This window comes from Lithobates pipiens, unplaced genomic scaffold (assembly GCF_037356315.1).
Source record: "Lithobates pipiens isolate NorthernLeopardFrog02 unplaced genomic scaffold, aLitPip1_a1.2 Scaffold_37, whole genome shotgun sequence".
NCBI lineage: Eukaryota > Metazoa > Chordata > Amphibia > Anura > Ranidae > Lithobates > Lithobates pipiens.
Genome location: NW_027507825.1, coordinates 11240235 through 11248150, shown reverse-complemented (window position 1 = coordinate 11248150; position 7916 = coordinate 11240235). Strand labels below are relative to the sequence as shown.

Sequence of the window (7916 nt, the reverse complement as noted above, 5' to 3'; positions counted from 1 at the left end):
TCCATCCTCTGTCCAGGTCTTACTGGAGACCTGCAAGCTGTGAGAGTGTTCTCTGTAGATCTAAAAAGCATGTTTTTCCGCTGAGCTTTTTAGTGTCTCTGGTGCCTGGTCATATTAAAGTGGAACTACACTGCATGTGAGCACCATCAAAGCAAACTCCATCTATTCATATCTCAATGCTATAGTTTGGTGAGAAATCAATTAGAAAAATACCCTTCCAGCATTTCTGGCCATGGCAATCTTAAATAAGGGCAGATTATTCAAATAGCATTTACTTCATGGAATCCATCTGCCCTTAGCTTATGCATGCAGGCAGGAGGGTGTGCTTAGCTGAGGATAGACTTGTGCACAACGGAAAATTTCGTATAATACATAATTTTGTTCTGTTATATTCGTTATGTTACGTTACTACGTTTTCGGATAATTCGTTATTATTCGTAGAGTGTCGAATTCATTTGTTCGTATTCATTGAAATTCGATATTTATGTATGTATAGACATTCGTGATAATGATTCGTAGTTTGGAAAGTCGTTTGTTTATTGAATCTTTTAACACACACAATGACAACGTCTCTTCTCCTCGGCTCCAATACAATACAACACCCTTCTCACTCAGTTCTCAGGAATGCACTTTGCCAGTAATCCATCCTCCGACACAAAATTAATTAGCTGATTGGACTATAAGATTTACTTTGAGCTGACCTTTTGTTTCATTAGATCTTTAAAGAATTACCGAATTCATTTGAATTCATTCGTTATATTTCTTTCGTATTCGTTGTTATTCGTTATTTTTTTATTCGGACATTCGGATGCATCCGAATGTCCGAAAGATGCAAAATTCGGCCGAATTTCGATTCGTTACGAAACGAATTTGACAAGCCTAGCTGAGGAAACCCCTCCTTCTCTCCCGAAGACTCCTGTCATGTATGATATAATTTCCCTCAGCAAAGCCAATGAGACCAGGAAGTGAGGGGAGAGAAGAGCTGAAGAAGTGCACAGCACTGGATCAAAAGGGCTCGGGTAAGTGTAATGCCCTGTACACACGGTTGGACTTTCCGACGGAAAATGTGCGATTGGATTGGGTTGTCGGAAATTCCGATCTTGTGTGGACTCCATCTGACTTTTTTCCGTCGGAATTTCCAACACACAATGTTTGAAAGATGGACCTAACATTTTCCAACAACAAACTCCGATCATTTAACCACTTCCCGACCAGCGCACGACGATGTACGTCGACAGAATGGCACGGGCAGGCATATTGGCGTACAGGTACGTCCAATATTCAATGCCGCCCTGCCATCGGGAGCGCGCCGCCAGCGGCGTGCTCCTGCGCTGGTCGTGACCTCCGTGAGTCCGGTCGCGGGACCCGCGGACTTGATCGCCGCGGGCATCCCCGCAATCGTCTCACGGAGCGGCCGAATGGAGGAAATGCTGTGTAAACAACATTTCTCCATTCTGCCTAGCAACTAGTGACGCTGATCTCTGCTCCATGTGATTGGAGCAGAGATCAGTGTTCACTAAATGAAAGCCCAACCCCCCCACAGTTAGTAACACGCCCCTAGGAACACTTAACCCCTACACTGCCACCCACTGCTTAACCCTTTCACTGCCAGTGTCATTTACACAGGATTCGCTGCATTTATATAGCACTGATTACTGTATAAATGACAATGGTCCCAAAAATGTGTCAAAAATGTCCGATGGGTCCCCCACAATGTCGCAGTCACAATAAAAATCGCTGATCGCCGCCATTACTAGTAAAAAAAAAATAATAAAAAATTATTAATAAAAATACTATAATCCCTAGCAGTCGGGGCTGAGCGTTCTTTCTTCAGCCATCTTGGACCTGAACTCCTCACACAAAATGCCCAGTGAAGCCACAGAAACTGTCCCAGTTGCAGAACAAGAACTCCACCAGCCACAAGCTGAGACGGGGTCGGGAACAGAGTCAGACAGCGATGATTCTCCTCCAGAGTTGGAACAGGACTCCTCACAAACTTCCACACAACAGGCACAGCTTGCCGCAGCAGCAGAAATAGATGAGGAACCTGTCAGCAAAGCAAAACAAAGCAGGAGTGAAAAGAAAGCAAGGAAGGCTATGTCAAAGCTGGGGCTTCGCCAGGTTACTGGGGTCACAAGAGTCACTATCCGAAAATCCAAAAACATCTTATTTGTCATTACAAAACCAGATGTATACAAGAGCCCAGCATCTGACACTTACATTGTTTTCGGAGAGGCTAAGATTGAAGATCTCTCACAACAAGCCCAGCTTGCTGCTGCCGAGAAATTCAAGGTACAGGGAGAAGCAGTATCAAACATACAGGAAAACACACAGACTCCTACAGTACAAGAGGAGAGCGAAGAGGAAGAGGTTGATGAGAGTGGAGTAGAAGTTAAGGACATTGAGCTTGTAATGTCACAGGCGAATGTGTCTAGAGCGAAGGCTGTGCGCGCTTTGAAGAACAACAGCAATGACATAGTAAATGCTATCATGGAATTGACGATGTGAGGATGCCTCAGACTGATCTCCTTTCGTCTTGCTCTTGGGTCGGTGCAGCTAGAATTGAGATTTATACTATTTCTATTGATTTAATAAACTTGTGGCTTATTGGTGACTTCGTGAAAAAAAAAAAATATATACTATAATCCCTATTTTGTAAACGCTATAACTTTTGCGCAAACCAATCAATGATCACTTATTGCGATTTTTTTTACCAAAAATATGTAGAAGAATACGTATCGGCCTAAACTGAGGGAAAAAAATGTTTTTTTATATATTTTTGGGGGATATTTATTATAACAAAAAGTAAAAAATAATGCGTTTTTTTCAAAATTGTCGCTCTATTTTTGTTTATAGCGCAAAAAATAAAAACCGCAGGGGTGATCAAATACCACCAAAAGAAAGCTCTATTTGTGGGAAAAAGAGGACGTCAATTTTGTTTGGGAGCCACGTCGCACGACCGCGCAATTGTCAGTTAAAGCGACGCAGTGCCGAATCGCAAAAAGTGGTCTGGTCTTTGACCAGCAAAATGGTCCGGTCTGCAAGTGGTTAAATTCCGATCGTGTGTAGACAATTCCGACGCACACGCATACCACGCATGCTCAGAATAAATTACGAGACGAAACCTATTGGCTACCTACCTCTTTATAGTCCCATTGCACGTGTTTTACGTCACCTTGTCCTGAACAATCGGATTTTCCAACAACTTTGTGCGACTGTGTGTATGCAAGTCAAGTTTGGGCCAAAATCCATCTGAAAAAATCGAACGGATTTTGTCATCGGAATGTCCGACCGTGTGTACAGGGCATAAGGGTGTATTTTCTGCCCAAGCCACCCCAATGTGCTCATCTCTCACTTACCTAGTCCATGGCAGCTTTGAATCTGCAACTCTGTGTTTATAAAAATGTATTCTGAGCCCTGACTTCCTGTAGCATCATGTGAGGTGAAATATTCTAATGGGGGGAGTAGTTGTGGTGAGACCCTGGGATGCCCTCACTGTAGAGAGATTTCTTCTCACTTCCTGTTTTCATTATGAGACAGGAAGTGAAGGTGAAATCTCCCAAAGGGGCAAAGATAGCAAAATAAAAAATAACTGACAGGTTATAAAATTCCCTTACTTCATCCGAAATGAAAAAACACTGAAAATTGTATCAAACACTTACCGTAATTTTCCTTTCCTGGCGCCAAAAAAAATGGCAGCATACATGTATATACAGTATCTCATAAAAGTGAGTACACCCCTTACATTTTTGTAAATATTTTATTCTATCTCTTCATGTGACAACACTGAAGAAATGACACTTGTCTACAATGTAAAGTAGTGAGTGTACAGCTTGTATAACAGTGTAAATTTCCTGTCCCCTCAAAATAACTCAACACACAGCCATTAATGTCTAAACCGCTGGCAACAAAAGTGAGTACCCTCCTAAGTGAAAATGTCCAAATTGGGCCCAATTAGCAATTTTTCCTCCCCAGTGTCATGGGAATCATTATATTTACAAGGTCTCAGGTGTGTTAAATTTGGTGTTATAGCTCTCACTCTCTAATACTGGTCACTGGAAGTTCAATATGGCACCTCATGGTAAAGAACTCTCTGAGGATCTGAAAAAAAGCATTGTTGCTCTACATAAAGATGGCCTAGGCTATAAGAAGATTGCCAAGACCATACAGTGGTTTAACAGGACAGGTTCCACTCAGAATAGGCCTCACCATGGTCGACCAAAGAAGTTGAGTGCACATGCTCAGCATCATATCCAGAGATTGTCTTTGGGAAATAGATGTATGAGTCCTGCCAGCATTGCTGGAGAGGTTGAAGGGGTGGGGGGGGGGGGGGGGGGGTCAGCCTGTCAGTGCTCAGACCATATGCTGCACACTGCATCCAATTGGTCTGCATGGCTCTCATTCAAGAAGGAAGCCTCTTCTAAAGGTGATGCACAAGAAAGCCCGCAGACAGTTTGCTGAAGACAAGCAGACTAAGGACATGGATTACTGGAACCATGTCCTGTGGTCTGATGAGACCAAGAAAAACGTATTTTGTTCAGATTGTGTGAAGCGTGTGTGGTGACAACCAGGTGAGGAGTATAAAGACAAGTGTGTCTTGCCTACAGTCAAGCATGGTGGTGGGAGTGTCATGGTCTGGGGCTGCATGAGTGCTGCCGGCACTGGAGAGCTACAGATCATTGAGAGAATCATGAATGCCAACATGTACTGTGACATACTGAAGCAGAGCATGATCCCCTCCCTTCAGAGACTGGGCTGCAGAGCAGTATAACAACATGATAACGACCCCAAACACATCTCCAAGATGACCACTGCCTTGCTAAGGAAGCTGAGGTTAAAGATGATGGACTGGCCAAGCATGTCTCCAGATCTAAACCCTATTGGGCATCTGTGGGACATCCTCAAACAGAAGGTGGAGGAGCACAAGGTCTCCAACATCCACCAGCTCTGTGATGTCATCATGGAGGAGTAGAAGAGGACTCCAGTGACAACCTGTGAAGCTCTGGTGATCTCCATGCCCAAGAGGGTTAAGGCAGTGCTGGAAAATAATGGTGGCCACACAATATATTGACACTTTGGGCCCAATTTATACATTTTCACTTAGGGGTGCACTCACTTTTGTTGCCAGCGGTTTAGACATTAATGGCTGTGTGTTGAGATATTTTGAGGGGACAGCAAATTTACACTGTTATACAATCTGTACACTCACTACTTTACATTGTAGACAAGTGTCATTTCTTCAGTGTTGTCACATGAAAAGATAGAAAATATTTACAAAAATGTGAGGGGTGTACTCACTTTTGTGAGATACTGTATCTATATCCACCCACAGGACCTGTTTAAATATACAAAAGGAAAGCTAGAGCAACCTTCCCAATTCTTCCTAAAAATAAGATGATCAAAAAAAAGGTAGGGTTTGTATGCTGCCATGGATTGGTGTCAGGAAAGGAACATTACGGTAGGTTTTTGATCAAATTTTGGGTTTTCCTAAAGCCAACATGGCAGCATACTAATGATAAATAATGAGCTAAAAAGGAGGGCTAAAATCTATCAAACTTTATTACAATGCAACTGGAAGCTTGGGCCGTCATTCCATTGAAGTCCATTGATATACGAGGCCTCTGGATCTTCCCTGTAGCGCCTGAGGCAGGTGCACTGCGCCAACCAGCCTGTTGCTTTGCAGATGTCTCCATAGGCATTTTGTATACGCTGCCCAAACTTAACCACTTGCCGCCCGCCCTATAAGCAATTGACGGTGGCAAAGTGGTTGCATAATCCTGATCGGACGTCATATGACGTGATCAGGATTATGAGCCGCTGCGCGCCCCCGGGGCGCGCATCGCGGCGATCGTTGTTGCGGGGTGTCAGTCTGACACCCAGCAACTACGATCTCGGTAAAGAGTCTCCGACGGAGACTCTTTACCACTTGATCAGCCTTGTCCAATCACGGCTGATCACAGTGTAAATGGGAAGAGCCGGTGATCGGCTTTTCCTCACTCGCGTCTGTCAGACGTGAGTAGAGGAGAGCCGATCGGCTGCTCCTCTGACAGGGGGGGCTGTGCTGATTGAATATCAGCACAGCCCCCCCCCCCGAGGATGCCCACACTGGACCACCAGGGATGCCACCAGACCACCAGGGATGCCCAACAAAAGGTAATCCTCCCTAGACCACCAGAGATGCCAGTCAGTGCCACAATGGATGCCAATCAGTGCCCATAATGGATGCCAATCAGTGTCCACAATGGGCATCACTGATTGGCATGCATTATTGTTTGGCACTGATTGGCATCCATTAGTACAGTATAACAATACAATGCCGCCTATGAGTGCCCACCTGTGCCACCTATGAGTGCCCACCTGTGCCGCCTATCAGTGCCCACCTGTGCCGTCTATCAGTGCCCACCCGTGCCGCCTATCAGTGCCCACACATGCCCATCTGTGCCGCCTATCCATGCCCATCTGTGCCGCCTATCCATGCCAATCCGTGCCAGCTATCAGTGCCAATTTGTGCCACCTATCAGTGCCCATCCGTGTCGCCCATCAGTGCCCCCTGTCAGTGCCCCCTATCAGTGCCACCTATCAGTGCCACCTATCAGTGTCCATCAATGCCACCTCATTGGTGCCACATCATTGGTGCCCATCAGTGCCGCCTTATCAGTGCCCATCAGTGTAGCCCCATCAGTGCCCATCAGTGAAGGAGAAAATGTACTTATTTACAAAGTTTTTAAACTGAAACAAAAAAAACATATATATATTTTTTTCATTTGTAGCGCAAAAAATAAAAACCATAGAGGTGATCAAATACCACCAAAAGAAAGCTCTATCTGTGGGAAAAAAATGATAAAAATTTCATTTGGGTACAGTGTAGCATGACCGCGCAATTGTCATTCAAAATGCCAAAGCGCTGAAAGCTCAAAATTGGTCTGGGCAGGAGGGGGGTTTAAGTGCCTGGTATTGAAGTGGTTAAAGATGTAAAAATGAACCTAGCTAAATGAGCCTGTATCACTTCTGGAGTCTCTCGCCCAGCTGGACTGACATTTTCTGGATGACGTTGACACTCCAAGATGTTTTGCTGTAGCTTCCGCCTCCAAATTTGCCTAAAGGACAACAGAACAGAAACAGCCTTCCTGAGGATTTTAACAACTTACCACCAAATCACGTACCTGGTGCATCATTTCACATCAAGTGGTTTTACCTGGATAATAGGCAGCAGGCAAAACCCCGGTACAGTTTTGTAATAGCAATCAGAGCGGCTAACTAGCCACAGAAAGGCTATTACAAGCAGTGAGAGGAGGATGTCCCTCCCATCGCCTTCCGCTGCTCTTATGTCCGCTGGCTATGGTAACCTGGAGGCAATGACAAGAAATCACTTCCAGTATGGAACTATGTGACAAAAATTATATAATGTTTGGGGGGGGGGGGGGGGGGGTTAAGTCATTTTCTAGCAAAAAATACAGATTGATTGATGGGTGGCACTGATGGGTCCCACTGATGTGAACTGATAGGCATTGCTGATAGATGGCACTGATGGGCACTGATTGGTGGCATTGAGAGGTGGCACTTATGGGCACTGGTAGGTGACATTGATTAGCACTCGTAGGTGACACTGATGGTCAGCACTGTTGACGGGGCACTGATTGGTGACACTGATAGGTGGCACTGTGGGCACTGATAGGTGTCATTGTGGGCACTGATGGGTGGCACTGTGGGCTCTGGTATGTGGCACTGGTAGGTGGCACTGTTGTGCACTGGTAGGTGGCAGTGTCAGGTGGCACAGGTGGGCACAGATGAGCTGGCGGCAGTTCTCCTTGATCAGGACCAATGTCCCTCTGAGAGCCGCCCGGTGAACGGATTTTTTTTTATTTCTCCTCACGCCAGGAGAAAAAATAGCCTTTTACCAGCTCTGTTTACATTGG

At 45.1% G+C, this 7916-nt stretch overlaps 1 pseudogene; it reads left to right on the top strand.

Annotated features, from left to right (window-relative positions):
- The first annotated feature begins 1812 nt into the window (after positions 1–1812).
- Positions 1813–2566, top strand: LOC143956525 (nascent polypeptide-associated complex subunit alpha pseudogene; annotated as a pseudogene).
- The last annotated feature ends 5350 nt before the right edge of the window (positions 2567–7916 follow it).